Below are 17,749 nucleotides of genomic sequence, written 5' to 3' on the forward strand. Positions count from 1 at the left end.
ATTTCCACCCAAGCTTTATCGTCCTGGCTGATGTCTTGAGATGTTGCTTCGGTATTGCCACATCATCTTCTTTTCTCATGATCCATCTATTTTGTGAAGTTCACCAGCCCCCACTGCAGCAAAACGACCCCACATGATGCTGCCACCACCATGTTTCACAATTGTGATGGTGTTCTTAGGCTTCCAAGCTTCTGGAACACTCGCCAGGGCCATGGGGTACTCTGTACTGGGTCCGGGACTTAAAGGGATGTGTCACAGCGGCGGTGACCCGGTCCGTGGCCCTGGGCGCCCATGTAAAAGGGAATGTCTTTAAAGGGGTTATGTGAATAAAGTTTGTTCATGACACCACCTGTGGTATTCGGTTGGGGTGACCGTCGGTGACCGTTGCTGCTTAAAGGGCTCCGCTGGGGTAATGTTATGGCAGCTAGTATGATATGGTTTCCCACAGGTGAAGCTGGGTCCCCAGGGCTCCCGATGTAGTAGATGCTGTGGAAAGAAATGGAGGACACAGGGTTGCAGTGTCTTTACTGATGGGTTTAGGCATCCACAATCCAGGGTACCAGATCACAGGTGCTGGTATGGTCCGGCCGGCTTGGAAGAAAATCTGGAATACCCCTTACCAGGTGGGGTTGGAAGCCTTCCTACTAGTGCTGCGGTGTAGTCCCTTGCTGCCTTAGGCCCCTCACAAGGTCCTCACATTTCTCTCTGTCCCCCTTTAGGTAGGACACTACTCATAAGACAGGTAGCTCGAGCCTTTTTACTGGATCTCTATCACGACCCGGGCTCTATTTGCTACTTTGTCCTTAGGTGTCAAAGATGAACAGGTGACTTGCAATCCAGCTGTCCGCTGGGTTTCTGCTGTGAGACGTAGAGTACTTCGCAACCTCGGTCTTCCGGCTACCGGTATCTGCGCTCAGCATGGTGGAAGCCCAGTCACAGATTCACTCTCCAGCTCTTCACCCTCCTGCGCTTCACTTCCCCTTCACTGTCTCTACAAACTGTTCTGTTCTCGTACTTTCTTTTCCCAGGAGCTGCAGCATCTCATGTGGCTGCAAGGCCCCTCACTTCCTCTCTCTGGCAAACTAACTTCCCCTCCAGACCAGAATATATATAGGGAAGCCACCCTCAAACTGGATCAGAACTCCCCCTTCTGGCCTGGAGAATGAACATGTTGCATGTTTGTGATTACCTGATAAAAGGAATCCTTCATCGCTTCCAAGCATGATATCACTCTCCCCGTGAGGAAAGCAATGCCACTGTAACAACCAGGAACATGGGGTGTTACATTTCTCCCTTTTTCCTCCAAATGTAACTGTGGAGAAACGGGGTCAGTGGGTGCTCTCGTCCGCTGGCCCGGCTGTCTTTAGCAAGACTGAATGGACCATGGCTCATACCACTGAACGCCCGCTCTATCTCCCCGTTGGCAATACACTACACAGACAACACAGGGTTAAGGTAAAACAGTGTGGCAATACTTTATTGAACCACAACACACAATAGCAAACAGAACAATCTCACCATGGCTGGAATTGTTTGGTCACATGGGTGCATATAAAAGATCACTGCGTCTCCATGTATTTCCAGTATGACATGATGTCAGAGCTCCCAGGGTCGCTACTCCATCTGTGGACGCACGCACAGAGAAGGGGTAACGACAAGCGTAGGGAGATGACCAAGAACTGTCCATAGAGTCCATACAAGGTCCAAAGCCAGTTGACACGAGAGTCACCACCTGGCTTATCTGACCATCTCCATGGAACCAGGCGACCAGCGGGTCCTAAACCTGGCTTTCTCCAAACAGATCCATGGTGCAGAGATGGTCACTGGATCAGATCTGTGTCCTTCCAACCGGAGACGAAAACCCCTAGGTTGTTGTGAAGGAGGCCCCTGTTCCTCCCACGTCACCAATCCGTGACGTCACTACACAGGCACAGCTCTCCGGCGCCCCCTTTGTCTCTCAGGTCAGTAAGGGAACTGCACCTAGAGCAAATGGCCGCCGGGGAGACTGCCCTGTTACCCACACTGGGTGTTCTAGGATTCGCAATCAGAGTAAAAGGATCAGCCCAAAATTAACTTATGATTTAATTGCCTTAAGGGCGCACTAGGTAATTACAAGAAATATACAATCACAATATATCAAGAGTTACAGTCAGAGTACAATACAACAACAATGATACAAGGCTTAAGGTATAAAGCTGGAGGTCACTTTACCAGGTTAGAGGTCGCTTGTGGAAGCCGGGGGGCACAGCGTTCCGCAGGTCCAAAACTTTAGTTGCCGGGCAGCCCCCAGAAAGCGTGTGCTTGCTCCCCTCTGGCTGGCATGCCCTGTTTCTTAGCTGGTCATCTTCTGTGTGTCCTACTCTCCACATGTTCCAGCTCTTAACCCTGCCGTGTCCCTCCCCCTGTAGCTGGGTGGGCTTAGCAATCTCCACCCCTCTGCCTCCCTGCGAGATTTATTCCAATATCTAATAAATGGGATAACTTCTCTCAGGATGATCGGATCAGTACCCGGGCAGTACCAGCGCCTGTGGTTTGTTCTGCCGGTTGGACAGGGATCAAACCTGGACCCATTCGGTCCCCGTGGGAGGCTGATCTCTATATCTCGGGTTTCAGACCCCCCCCCACGGACACAGGAGTCGCACTATTAGATGCACAATTTCTTTAGGACGAGGGGAATATTTTTATGAGCCGGTACCTCGGATTATGCGTCCATAATTCATGATTCCCTGTTGTAGACGGTTTGACTGGACAGCCATAAGAGATGTGTATCCAGTGGCCACTTGACATGCGTGGTTTAATTAAGCCCCCAGGCATTTCCAAGCCCCCCTGCTGCTGTGGCTTCCTCCCTGAGCTTTGAAGTACCTTCTGCAATCTACACTGAGCTCAGCCGATTACCATACTAATAGGCACTATGTTCATTAGAAAAGGTGGGGGCCAGGAGCACTCCTCTCTGCAGACCTGTGACCAGGAGACAAAATGGAGTCACGCCAATCTGTGTTAGTATGCCCGTCCAAGATGGCGGCTGTTCCCTCATCACACCTCCCTGCTTTAGAGGGCGCTAGGGGGCATCACATTCCTGTGTTCCCCCGTGCGCCCTTCCGCACCTTCTCCTTGCCGGGACAACCCATCAGCATTACCATGGTCTCTGCCCCCTCCTCTGTCTCTCTCCGAGGCTGTCTCTGCCTCCTCCTCTGTCTCTCTGAGGCAGTCTCTGCCTCCTCCTCTGTCTCTCTTTGAGGCTGTCTCTGCCTCCTCCTCTCTCTGTCTGAGGCTGTCTCTGCCCCCTCCTCCTCCTCTCTCTGAGGCTGCCTCTGTCTCCTCCCTCTGTCTGAGGCTGTCTCTGCCTCCTCCTCTGTCTCTCTCTGAGGCTGTCTCTGCCCCCTCCTCTCTCTCTGAGGCTGTCCCTGCCCCCTCCTCTGTCTCTGAAGCTGTCCATGCCTCCTCCTCTGTCTCGCCCTGAGGCCGTCTCTGCCTCCTTCTCCTTCCCTGAGGCAGTCTCTGCCTCCTCCTGTCTCTCTCTGAGGCTGTCTCTGCCCCCTCCTCTCTCTCTAAGGCTGTCTCGGCCTTCTCTCTCTTTCGGAGGCGGTCTCTGCCTTCTCCTCGGTCTCTCCCTGAGGCTGTCTCTGCCTCCTCCACTCTCTCTCTGAGGCAGTCTCTGCCTCCTCCTCTGTCCCTCTCTGAGGCTGTCTCTGCCCCCTCCTCTTGGTCTCTGAAGCTGTCCCTGCCTCCTCCTCTGTCCCTCTCTGAGGCTGTCTCTGCCTCTCCCTCTCTCTTTCTGAGGCTGTCCCTGCCTCCTCCTCTGTCCCTCTCTGAGGCTGTCTCTGCCTCTCCCTCTCTCTCTGAGGCTGTCTCTGCCTCTCCCTCTGAGGCTGTCTCTGCCTCTCCCTCTCTCTCTGAGGATGTCTCTGCCTCTCCATTTCTCTCTGAGGCTGTCTCTGCCTCTCCCTCTCAGGCTGTCTCTGCCTCTCCCTCTCTCTCTGAGGCTGTCTCTGCCTCTCCCTCTCTCTTTCTGAGCGGATAGGGTACCCCTAACTGCCTCCGGTGAACCCTGCTGGACCGTTACCTGGAACAGCCATCCCTGGTCCCAGACCACCCGCTCGCGGTCTGACTCCCCAGGAGGCTGTGCCGCCTGCTCCTTGAGAGCTTTCAGGCTAGCATCAGCTTCCAACGCTGCCTGAAATCCCTGACTCGATGTGGCGAGAATGGACGACACTGCCACATCCGCTGTCAGCTCCCCGGGATCTGTCTCCTGGCCGCTGTCTGACTCGGCCGCCGCTTGGTCAGAGAGGGGGAAGCCTTCGGACCTCTGCAAGGCTCCTTGGGCTCCGGAGCTCCCACTCCTGGTGACAGCGGCCACGACCGCTGTGCCCATGGGTAGCGCCTGCTTCCCCCCGGCTCCTGACCAAGTCGCCGGGTCAGGCAGACTTCCCTGCCCTCCTGACATCCCGGGTGTGGGGAACTCCTGCCCTGGGGTCTTACCTGGTGGCTCCTCTCCCGGGACGCCTCCTCCCCCCATGGCCTGTTCCTCTTCCTGCAGGGGCCCTAGACTCAGCAGGCTGGATTCACTTAGGGGCCCTACACTGCCCATAGCAGCCCCTCCCTCCACCTCTGAGCTCTCCCCTACAGTCTCCGCACCTGTCCTCCCTGTGAGCCCTATGTGTGTGGTGTCCGTGCATGGATTACCCTCAGGTTTCAATCCCCCCTCCACTGTTGGAGGCACATTCAACACATCAACATTCACAGTAGAGTCATGACATTCTTGGGGAGCTGAACTTGGGGGTTCAGTGGCCACATACCGAGACACTATCCGCCCCAAATCGGTCCCAAGTAATACATTGGCAGGAATATTTGACGTTACTCCCACCTCCCGCACTCCCCTCCCGGCACCCCAGTCCAAAAACACCTTTGCGACAGGCAGCGCAGGTTCCACGCCTCCAATTCCGGAGACGGAAAGGGTTCTCCCCGGCACAAAGTCTTGAGGGGACACCACCTCAGGACGTACCAGGGTTCGTTCAGCGCCTGTGTCCCGCAGTCCGATGACCACTGTGCGGCCGATAGTGACGGGCTGGTAATTGTCCAGGGACCTCTGTCATGGTTCTCAATGGCAAGAGACCGTAGTAAAGCATACAAAAGGACTAGCTCTTGGAAGATGGGAACTCGAGCTGACTGTGAGCTAAACCTACCGCACAACTAACAGTGGCCGGGTAGCGTGCCTACGTTTTATCCCTAGACGCCCAGCGCCAGCCGGAGGACTGACTGACCCTAGCAGAGGAAAATACAGACCTGGCTTACCTCTAGAGAAATTTTCCCCAAAAGGCAGACAGTAGCCCCCACATATATTGTCGGTGATTTTAGAGGAAATTGACATACGAAGTATGAAGATAGGTTTAGCAAATTGAGGTCCGCTTACTAGATAGTAGGAAGACAGAAAAGGGAACTTCACAGTCAGCTGAAAACCCTTTCAAAACACCATCCTGAAATTACTTTAAGACTCTAATATCAACTCATGACACCAGAGTGGCAATTTCAGCTCACAAGAGCTTCCAGCCTCAGAAATATTCAAACAAAGAGAACTGGAACAAAAATGCAAAAACAATCTTAGGACTACAAGTCCAACTTAGCTGATAGTAGTCTAGGAGCAGGAACATGCAACAGAAAGGCTTCTGGTAACATTGTTGGCCGGCATAGAAATGACTGAGGAGCAAGGCTAAATAGAAACTCCCACATCCTGATGAAAACAGGTGAACAGAGGAGATGAAGCACACAAGTTCAGTACCACCAGTAACCACCGGGGGAGCCCAGAAACCAAATTCACAACAGTACCCCCCCTCAAGGAGGGGGCACCGAACCCTCACCAGAACCACCAGGGCGATCAGGATGAGCCCTATGAAAGGCACGGACCAAATCGGAGGCATGAACATCAGAGGCTGTCACCCAAGAATTATCCTCCTGACCGTAGCCCTTCCACTTGACCAAATACTGAAGTCTCCGTCTGGAAACACGGGAGTCCAAGATCTTCTCGACAACGTACTCCAACTCACCCTCAACCAACACCGGAGCAGGAGGCTCAACGGAAGGCACAACCGGTACCTCATACCTGCGCAACAATGACCGATGGAAGACATTATGAATAGAAAAAGATGCAGGGAGGTCCAAACGAAAGGACACAGGGTTAAGAATCTCCAATATCTTGTACGGGCCGATGAACCGAGGCTTAAACTTAGGAGAAGAAACCTTCATAGGGACAAAACGAGAAGACAACCACACCAAGTCCCCAACACAAAGACGAGGACCAGCACGACGACGGCGGTTGGCAAACTGCTGAGTCTTCTCCTGGGACAACTTCAAATTGTCCACCACATGCCCCCAAATCTGATGCAACCTCTCCACCACAGCATCCACTCCAGGACAATCCGAAGACTCCACCTGACCGGAAGAGAAACGAGGATGAAACCCCGAATTACAGAAGAAAGGAGAAACCAAGGTGGCAGAACTAGCCCGGTTATTGAGGGCAAACTCCGCCAAGGGCAAAAAGGCAACCCAATCATCCTGATCCGCAGACACAAAACACCTCAAATAAGTCTCCAAGGTCTGATTAGTTCGCTCGGTCTGGCCATTAGTCTGAGGATGGAAAGCAGACGAAAAAGACAAATCAATGCCCATCCTAGCACAGAACGCTCGCCAAAATCTAGACACGAATTGGGTTCCCCTGTCAGAAACGATATTCTCCGGAATACCATGCAAGCGAACCACATTTTGAAAAAACAGAGGAACCAGCTCGGATGAGGAAGGCAATTTAGGCAAGGGGACCAAATGGACCATCTTAGAGAAACGGTCACACACCACCCAGATGACAGACATCTTCTGAGAAACAGGGAGATCAGAAATAAAATCCATGGAGATGTGAGTCCAAGGCCTCTTCGGAATAGGCAAAGATAACAACAATCCACTAGCCCGAGAACAACAAGGCTTGGCCCGAGCACAAACATCACAAGACTGCACAAAACCTCGCACATCTCGCGACAGGGAAGGCCACCAGAAGGACCTAGCCACCAAATCCCTGGTACCAAAGATTCCAGGATGACCAGCTAACGCAGAAGAATGGACCTCCGAGATGACTCTACTGGTCCAATCATCCGGAACAAACAGTCTACCAGGCGGGCAACGATCAGGTCTATCCGCCTGAAACTCCTGCAAGACCCGTCGCAAGTCTGGGGAAACAGCAGATAATATCACTCCATCCTTAAGGATACCTGTAGGTTCAGAATTACCAGGGGAATCAGGCTCAAAACTCCTAGAAAGGGCATCCGCCTTCACATTTTTAGAACCCGGTAGGTAAGAAACCACAAAATTAAACCGAGAGAAAAATAACGACCAGCGCGCCTGTCTAGGATTCAGGCGCCTGGCAGACTCAAGATAAATCAAATTCTTGTGGTCGGTGAATACCACCACCTGATGTCTAGCCCCCTCAAGCCAATGACGCCACTCCTCAAAAGCCCACTTCATAGCCAAGAGCTCCCGATTACCAATATCATAATTTCGCTCAGCGGGCGAAAATTTACGAGAAAAGAACGCGCAAGGTCTCATCACGGAGCAGTCGGAACTTTTCTGCGACAAAACCGCCCCAGCTCCGATTTCTGAAGCGTCGACCTCAACCTGAAAAGGAAGAGTAACATCAGGCTGACGCAATACAGGGGCGGAAGAAAAGCGGCGCTTAAGCTCCCGAAAGGCCTCCACAGCAGCAGGGGACCAATCAGCAACATCAGCACCCTTCTTAGTCAAATCAGTCAACGGCTTAGCAACATCAGAAAAGCCAGTTATAAATCGACGATAAAAATTAGCAAAGCCCAAAAACTTCTGAAGGCTCTTAAGAGAAGAGGGTTGCGTCCAATCACAAATAGCCTGAACCTTGACAGGGTCCATCTCAATGGAAGAGGGGGAAAAAATGTACCCCAAAAACGAAATCTTTTGAACCCCAAAAACACACTTAGAACCCTTTACACACAAGGAATTAGAGCGCAAAACCTGAAAAACCCTCCTGACCTGTTGGACATGAGAGTCCCAGTCATCCGAAAAAATCAAAATATCATCCAGATACACAATCATAAATTTATCCAAATATTCACGGAAAATGTCATGCATAAAAGACTGAAAGACTGAAGGGGCATTTGAAAGACCAAAAGGCATTACTAAATACTCAAAATGGCCCTCAGGCGTATTAAATGCGGTTTTCCACTCATCCCCCTGCTTAATTCGCACTAAATTATACGCCCCACGAAGATCAATCTTAGAGAACCACTTGGCCCCCTTTATTCGAGCAAACAAATCAGTAAGCAGTGGCAAAGGATACTGATATTTAACCGTGATTTTATTCAAAAGCCGATAATCAATACACGGCCTCAAAGAGCCATCTTTTTTAGATACAAAGAAAAAAACGGCTCCTAAGGGAGATGACGAAGGACGAATATGTCCCTTTTCCAAGGACTCCTTAATATATTCCCGCATAGCAGCATGTTCAGGCACAGATAGATTAAATAAACGACCCTTTGGAAACTTACTGCCCGGAATCAGATCTATAGTACAATCGCAATCTCTGTGCGGAGGTAGTGAACCAAGTTTAGGCTCCTCAAAAACATCACGATAATCAGATAAAAATTCCGGAATCTCAGAGGGAATAGATGACGAAATGGAAACCAAAGGTACGTCCCCATGAGTCCCCTGACATCCCCAGCTTAACACAGACATTGCTTTCCAGTCGAGGACTGGGTTATGAGATTGCAGCCATGGCAATCCAAGCACCAACACATCATGTAGATTATACAACACAAGGAAGCGAATAATCTCCTGGTGATCCGGATTAATACGCATAGTTACTTGTGTCCAGTATTGTGGTTTATTACTAGCCAATGGCGTGGAGTCAATACCCTTCAGAGGTATAGGAACTTCCAGAGGCTCTAAATTAAACCCACAGCGTTTGGCAAAGGACCAATCCATAAGACTCAAAGCGGCGCCAGAGTCGACATAGGCGTCCGCGGTAATAGACGATAAAGAGCAAATCAGGGTCACAGATAGAATAAACTTAGACTGTAAAGTGCCAATTGAAACAGACTTATCAATCTTCTTAGTACGTTTAGAGCATGCTGATATAACATGAGTTGAATCACCACAATAGAAGCATAACCCATTTTTTCGCCTAAAATTCTGTTGTTCGCTTCTGGACAGAATTCTATCACATTGCATAATCTCTGGCGCCTTCTCAGTAGACACCGCCAAATGGTGCACAGGTTTGCGCTCCCGCAAACGCCGATCAATCTGAATAGCCATTGTCATGGACTCATTCAGACCTGTAGGCACAGGGAACCCCACCATAACATCTTTAATGGCATCAGAGAGACCCTCTCTGAAATTTGCCGCCAGGGCGCACTCATTCCACTGAGTAAGCACAGACCACTTACGAAATTTTTGGCAGTATATTTCAGCCTCATCTTGCCCTTGAGACAGGGCCATCAAGGCTTTTTCAGCCTGAATCTCTAAATGAGGTTCCTCATAAAGCAACCCCAAAGCCAGGAAAAACGCATCCACATTGAGCAACGCAGGATCCCCTGGTGCCAAAGCAAATGCCCAATCCTGAGGGTCGCCCCGGAGCAAGGAAATTACAATCCTGACCTGCTGTGCAGGATCTCCAGCGGAGCGAGATCTCAGAGACAAAAATAATTTACAATTATGTTTGAAATTCTGGAAGCGAGATCTATCCCCGGAGAAAAATTCAGGTAAAGGAATTCTAGGTTCAGATATAGGAGCATGAATTACAAAATCCTGTAAACTTTGAACCTTCATAGCGAGATTATTCAAACCTGTAGCTAAACTCTGAGAATCCATTTTAATCAGGTGAAATCAGAACCATTCAAGGATTAGTAGGAGAGAGAGACGAAGGCTGCAGTAAGCAGAGATGCAAGTGAATCAACTAATGAGCAAACTCAGAAAAAAAAAAAAAAATTCTCTGCAGACTTCTTTTCTTCCTCTTTCTTCTGCCAATTATTTTAACCCTTGGCCGGCCAAACTGTCATGGTTCTCAATGGCAAGAGACCGTAGTAAAGCATACAAAAGGACTAGCTCTTGGAAGATGGGAACTCGAGCTGACTGTGAGCTAAACCTACCGCACAACTAACAGTGGCCGGGTAGCGTGCCTACGTTTTATCCCTAGACGCCCAGCGCCAGCCGGAGGACTGACTGACCCTAGCAGAGGAAAATACAGACCTGGCTTACCTCTAGAGAAATTTTCCCCAAAAGGCAGACAGTAGCCCCCACATATATTGTCGGTGATTTTAGAGGAAATTGACATACGAAGTATGAAGATAGGTTTAGCAAATTGAGGTCCGCTTACTAGATAGTAGGAAGACAGAAAAGGGAACTTCACAGTCAGCTGAAAACCCTTTCAAAACACCATCCTGAAATTACTTTAAGACTCTAATATCAACTCATGACACCAGAGTGGCAATTTCAGCTCACAAGAGCTTCCAGCCTCAGAAATATTCAAACACAGAGAACTGGAACAAAAATGCAAAAACAATCTTAGGACTACAAGTCCAACTTAGCTGATAGTAGTCTAGGAGCAGGAACATGCAACAGAAAGGCTTCTGGTAACATTGTTGGCCGGCATAGAAATGACTGAGGAGCAAGGCTAAATAGAAACTCCCACATCCTGATGAAAACAGGTGAACAGAGGAGATGAAGCACACAAGTTCAGTACCACCAGTAACCACCGGGGGAGCCCAGAAACCAAATTCACAACAGACCTCCCACCACCCCCTCCCACACATAAAACAGTGGACGGTTTCGGGGACAGGGATGGGGCCTTAAGACGCTGGGGACATGCAGACTTGATGTGTCCCAGCTGATTGCAGTGATGACAACGTCTGGGTTCTGCGCCTGGCCTGGAGAGGGCAGCAGGGGGGTACACCCCTTGCACTCTGTGGGCTGGGGAAGCAGGGGCAGGATTGGGCTTACCCCCTCTCCAGGTGCTGCTGGCAGGCTTCTTCGGCTCAGGCACCCTGTTATTGGCATACTCATCTGCCAGGGCGGCTGTAGCAGAAGCCCCCTTCGGTTTCCGGTCACGAAGGAACTGCTGGAGGTCCTCTGAGCAGTTCCACAAGAACTGCTCCGTGACGAACAGTTCCTGGACCTCCTGGCGGGTGGTGAGCGCTAGACCCGAGGTCCAGTGCTCTGCAGCTCTCAGCAACGCCCGCATGTGGTCGGTCCAGGTGTCCTTTGGGCCCCGCTGCAGGCTCCGGAACTTCTTGCGGTAGGACTCCGGGGTGAGGTTGTAGTGTTGGATCAGGGCCCGCTTGATGCTGCTGTAGTCCTGCTCCGCCCCGGCAGGTAAGTCCCCCAAAACTTCCAGGGACTTACCCCTCAAACGGGGGGTCAGGTATCTTGCCCACTGAGTCGGGGCCAGATGGTGTTGAAGGCAGGTCCTTTCAAAGGCCAGCAAGAAGGAATCCAGGTCTCCATCCTTCTCAAGCAGAGGGAAGTCCTCGGCCCGGACTTTGGAAACCCTGGACTCTGGTGGTGCTGGGGCGTCCAGCGGGAGCCCGTGTTGAGCCATCTCCAGTCGGTGCTGGCGCTCCGCTGCTCTCTCTGCCGCTGCTTGCTCCGCTGCCCGCTCTGCAGCTTTTTCGGCCCGCTCCGCTGCCTCACGGCGTTCTGCACGCTCTTGCTCCGCCGCTTCACGGCGTTCTGCACGCTCGGCCTCCGCTGCCTTCTCTGCAGCTGCCATGAGTTTCATATAGGCGTCTTCATTACCCGCCTCGAGACGTGCCACTGCCGCTGCAACAAGGGCCTCTGATGTGGACAGGCTGGGGCCGGTAGGTGGTGGGTAGTCCCTTGCCGGACTAAGCACGGGTGGCTGGCTCCTTGGGGAGTCTGGGCTGAGCTCCCCCTTGCCTTGAACAGTAAATTCCACCACCACCTCCTCATCGACCATAGCACTGGCCTGCGCCCTCACTGCACTCCTGGTGCCCTCTGCCATCTTTGGAACCTCTGGTTACTGACACAGCTGTAACCCTGACCTTGCACACAACTTATTATATTTACTGTCATGATCTCAATGGCAAGAGAACATAGCATAAGCATATATAGGAACTAGCTCTTGGAAGATGGGAACTGAGCTGACCATGAACTAAACCTAACGCACAACTAGCAGTGGCCGGGTAGCATGCCTACGTTGATTCTAGATGCCCAGCACCAGCCGGAGGACTAAATAATGCTAGCAGAGGAAAATATCAGTCCTAGCTCACCTCTAGAGAAATACCCCGAAAGGAGACAGAGGCCCCCCACATGTATTGGCGGTGAATTAAGATGAAATAACAAACGTAGTATGAAAATAGGTTTAGCAAATTTGAGGTCCACTTACTACATAGCAGAAGACAGAAAGGACACTTTCATGGTCAGCTGAAAACCCTATCAAAACACCATCCAGAAATTACTTTAAAACTCTGGCATTAACTCATAACACCAGAGTGGCAATTCCTGTTCACAAGAGCTTTCCAGACACAGTAACGAAACTACAGCTGTGAACTGGAACAAAAATGCAAAAACAAACATGGACCAGAGTCCAACTTATCTAGTAGTTGTCTAGGAGCAGGAACAAGCACAGAGAGGCTTCTGATAACATTGTTGACCGGCAAGCAACTAACAGAGCAGCAAGGTTATATAGCGACTCCCACATCTTGATGGGAACAGGTGAACAGAGAAGATGAAGACACCAGTTCAATTCCACCAGTAGCCACCGGGGGAGCCCAGAATCCAAATTCACAACAGTACCCCCCCCTCAAGGAGGGGGCACCGAACCCTCACCAGAACCACCAGGGCGATCAGGATGGGCCCTATGAAAGGCACGAACCAGATCAGAGGCATGAACATCAGATGCATTCACCCAAGAATTATCCTCCTGGCCGTATCCCTTCCACTTGACCAGATACTGGAGTCTCCGTCTGGAAACACGAGAGTCCAAGATTTTCTCCACAACATACTCCAACTCACCCTCAACCAACACCGGAGCAGGAGGCTCAACGGAAGGCACAACCGGTACCTCATACCTGCGCAATAATGACCGATGAAAAACGTTATGAATAGAAAAGGATGCAGGGAGGTCCAAACGGAAGGAAACAGGGTTAAGAATCTCCAATATCTTATACGGGCCGATGAACCGAGGCTTAAACTTAGGAGAAGAGACCCTCATAGGGACAAAACGAGAAGACAACCACACCAAATCCCCAACACAAAGCCGAGGACCAACACGACGGTGGCGGTTGGCAAAAAGCTGAGTCTTCTCCTGGGACAACCTCAAATTGTCCACCACCTGCCCCCAGATCTGATGCAATCTCTCCACCACAGCATCCACTCCAGGACAATCCGAAGATTCCACCTGACCAGAGGAAAATCGAGGATGAAACCCCGAATTACAGAAAAACGGGGACACCAAAGTGGCAGAGCTGGCCCGATTATTGAGAGCGAACTCCGCCAATGGCAAAAAAGCAACCCAATCATCCTGGTCAGCAGACACAAAACACCTCAGATATGTCTCCAGGGTCTGATTAATCCGCTCGGTCTGGCCATTCGTCTGAGGATGGAAAGCGGACGAAAAAGATAAATCTATGCCCATCCTAGCACAGAATGCCCGCCAAAATCTAGACACGAATTGGGTCCCTCTGTCAGAAACGATATTCTCAGGAATACCATGCAAACGAACAACATTTTGAAAAAACAGAGGAACCAACTCGGAAGAAGAAGGCAACTTGGGCAGAGGAACCAAATGGACCATCTTAGAGAAACGGTCACACACCACCCAGATGACAGACATCTTCTGAGAAACAGGCAGATCTGAAATAAAATCCATCGAGATGTGCGTCCAAGGCCTCTTAGGAATAGGCAAGGGCAACAATAATCCACTAGCCCGAGAACAACAAGGCTTGGCCCGAGCACAAACGTCACAAGACTGCACAAAGCCTCGCACATCTCGTGACAGGGAAGGCCACCAGAAGGACCTTGCCACCAAATCCCTGGTACCAAAAATGCCAGGATGACCTGCCAACGCAGAAGAATGAACCTCAGAGATGACTCTACTGGTCCAATCATCAGGAACAAACAGTTTATCAGGTGGGCAACGATCAGGTCTATCCGCCTGAAACTCCTGCAAGGCCCGCCGCAGGTCTGGAGAAACGGCTGACAATACCACTCCATCCTTAAGGATACCTGTGGGCTCAGAGTTACCAGGCGAGTCAGGCTCAAAACTCCTAGAAAGGGCATCCGCCTTAACATTCTTAGAACCCGGTAGGTATGACACTACAAAATTAAATCGAGAGAAAAATAATGACCAGCGCGCCTGTCTAGGATTCAGGCGCCTGGCGGTCTCAAGATAAATCAAATTTTTGTGGTCAGTCAATACCACCACCTGATGTCTGGCCCCCTCAAGCCAATGGCGCCACTCCTCAAAAGCCCACTTCATGGCCAAAAGCTCCCGATTCCCAACATCATAATTCCGCTCAGCGGGCGAAAATTTACGGGAAAAGAAGGCACAAGGCCTTATCACGGAGCAGTCAGAACTTTTCTGCGACAACACTGCCCCAGCTCCGATCTCAGAAGCGTCGACCTCAACCTGAAAAGGTAGAGCAACATCAGGCTGACGCAACACAGGGGCAGAGGAAAAACGGCGCTTAAGCTCCCGAAAGGACTCCACAGCATCAGGGGACCAATCAGCAACATCAGCACCCTTCTTAGTCAAATCGGTCAATGGCTTAGCAATATCCGAAAAACCAGCAATAAATCGACGATAAAAGTTAGCAAAGCCCAAAAATTTCTGAAGACTCTTAAGAGAAGAGGGCTGCGTCCAATCACAAATAGCTTGAACCTTGACAGGATCCATTTCAATGGAAGAGGGGGAAAAAATATATCCCAAAAAGGAAATCCTCTGTACCCCAAAAACACACTTAGAACCCTTCACACACAAAGAATTAGACCGCAAAACCTGAAAAACCCTCCTGACTTGCTGGACATGAGAGTCCCAGTCATCCGAAAAAATCAGAATATCATCCAGATACACAATCATAAATTTATCCAAATAATCACGAAAAATATCATGCATAAAGGACTGGAAAACTGACGGAGCATTTGAAAGACCAAAAGGCATCACTAAATACTCAAAGTGGCCCTCGGGCGTATTAAATGCGGTTTTCCACTCATCCCCCTGCCTGATTCGCACCAAATTATACGCCCCACGAAGGTCAATCTTAGAGAACCACTTGGCCCCCTTTATGCGAGCAAACAAATCAGTCAGCAACGGCAATGGGTATTGATATTTAACAGTGATTTTATTCAAAAGCCGATAATCAATACATGGTCTCAAAGAGCCGTCTTTTTTTTGACACAAAGAAAAAACCGGCTCCTAAGGGAGATGACGATGGACGAATATGTCCCTTTTCCAAGGACTCCTTTATATATTCTCGCATAGCAGCATGTTCAGGCACAGACAGATTAAATAAACGACCCTTTGGGTATTTACTACCCGGGATTAAATCTATGGCACAATCGCACTCTCGGTGCGGAGGTAACGAACCAAGCTTGGATTCTTCAAAGACGTCACGATAGTCAGACAGGAACTCAGGAATTTCAGAGGGAATAGATGATGAAATGGAAACCACAGGTACATCCCCATGAGCCCCCTTACATCCCCAGCTCAACACAGACATAGCTCTCCAGTCGAGGACTGGGTTGTGAGATTGCAGCCAAGGCAATCCTAGCACCAAATCATCATGTAGATTATACAGCACCAGAAAGCGAATAATCTCCTGGTGATCCGGATTAATACGCATAGTTACTTGTGTCCAGTATTGTGGTTTATTATTAGCCAATGGGGTGGAGTCAATCCCCTTCAGAGGAATAGGAGTCTCCAAAGGCTCTAAATCATACCCACAGCGTTTGGCAAAGGACCAATCCATAAGACTCAAAGCGGCGCCAGAGTCGACATAGGCGTCCGTGGTAATAGATGACAAAGAGCAAATCAGGGTCACAGATAGAATAAACTTAGACGGTAAGGTGCAAATGGAAACAGATTTACCAAGCTTTTTAGTGCGCTTAGAGCATGCTGATATAACATGAGTAGAATCACCACAATAGAAACACAACCCATTTTTCCGTCTAAAATTCTGCCGCTCGCTTCGGGACAGAATTCTATCACACTGCATACTCTCTGGCGACTTCTCAGTGGACACCGCCAGATGGTGCACTGGTTTGCGCTCCCGCAAACGCCTATCGATCTGAATAGCCATTGTCATGGACTCATTCAGACCCGCAGGCACAGGGAACCCCACCATAACATCCTTAATGGCATCAGAGAGACCCTCTCTGAAAGTCGCCGCCAGGGCGCACTCATTCCACTGAGTAAGCACAGACCATTTACGGAATCTTTGGCAGTAAATTTCCGCTTCATCTTGCCCCTGAGATAGGGACATCAAAGTTTTTTCTGCCTGAAGCTCCAAATGAGGTTCGTCATAAAGCAACCCCAAGGCCAGAAAAAACGCATCCACATTGAGCAACGCAGGATCCCCTGGTGTCAATGAAAAAGCCCAGTCTTGAGGGTCGCCCCGGAGCAAGGAAATCACAATCCTGACCTGCTGTGCAGGGTCTCCGGCAGAGCGAGATTTCAGGGACAAAAATAATTTGCAATTATTTCGAAAATTCTGAAACCCAGATCTATTCCCCGAGAAAAATTCCGGCAAAGGAATTCTCGGCTCAGATACAGGTGCATGACAAACAAAATCTTGCAAATTTTGTACCTTCGTGGCGAGATTATTCAAACCTGCAGTTACACTCTGAAGATCCATTACAAACAGGTGGACACAGAGCCATTCAAAGATTAGAAGGAGAGAAAAAAAAAAAAAAAAAAATTTCAGCAGACTACTTATTTCTCTCCTTTCTCAGCCAAGGATTTTAACCCTTTAGTGGCCGGTCAAACTGTCATGATCTCAATGGCAAGAGAACATAGCATAAGCATATATAGGAACTAGCTCTTGGAAGATGGGAACTGAGCTGACCATGAACTAAACCTAACGCACAACTAGCAGTGGCCGGGTAGCATGCCTACGTTGATTCTAGATGCCCAGCACCAGCCGGAGGACTAAATAATGCTAGCAGAGGAAAATATCAGTCCTAGCTCACCTCTAGAGAAATACCCCGAAAGGAGACAGAGGCCCCCCACATGTATTGGCGGTGAATTAAGATGAAATAACAAACGTAGTATGAAAATAGGTTTAGCAAATTTGAGGTCCACTTACTACATAGCAGAAGACAGAAAGGACACTTTCATGGTCAGCTGAAAACCCTATCAAAACACCATCCAGAAATTACTTTAAAACTCTGGCATTAACTCATAACACCAGAGTGGCAATTCCTGTTCACAAGAGCTTTCCAGACACAGTAACGAAACTACAGCTGTGAACTGGAACAAAAATGCAAAAACAAACATGGACCAGAGTCCAACTTATCTAGTAGTTGTCTAGGAGCAGGAACAAGCACAGAGAGGCTTCTGATAACATTGTTGACCGGCAAGCAACTAACAGAGCAGCAAGGTTATATAGCGACTCCCACATCTTGATGGGAACAGGTGAACAGAGAAGATGAAGACACCAGTTCAATTCCACCAGTAGCCACCGGGGGAGCCCAGAATCCAAATTCACAACAATTTACACTCTGA

Source organism: Ranitomeya variabilis, chromosome 3 (genome assembly GCF_051348905.1).
Source record: "Ranitomeya variabilis isolate aRanVar5 chromosome 3, aRanVar5.hap1, whole genome shotgun sequence".
NCBI lineage: Eukaryota > Metazoa > Chordata > Amphibia > Anura > Dendrobatidae > Ranitomeya > Ranitomeya variabilis.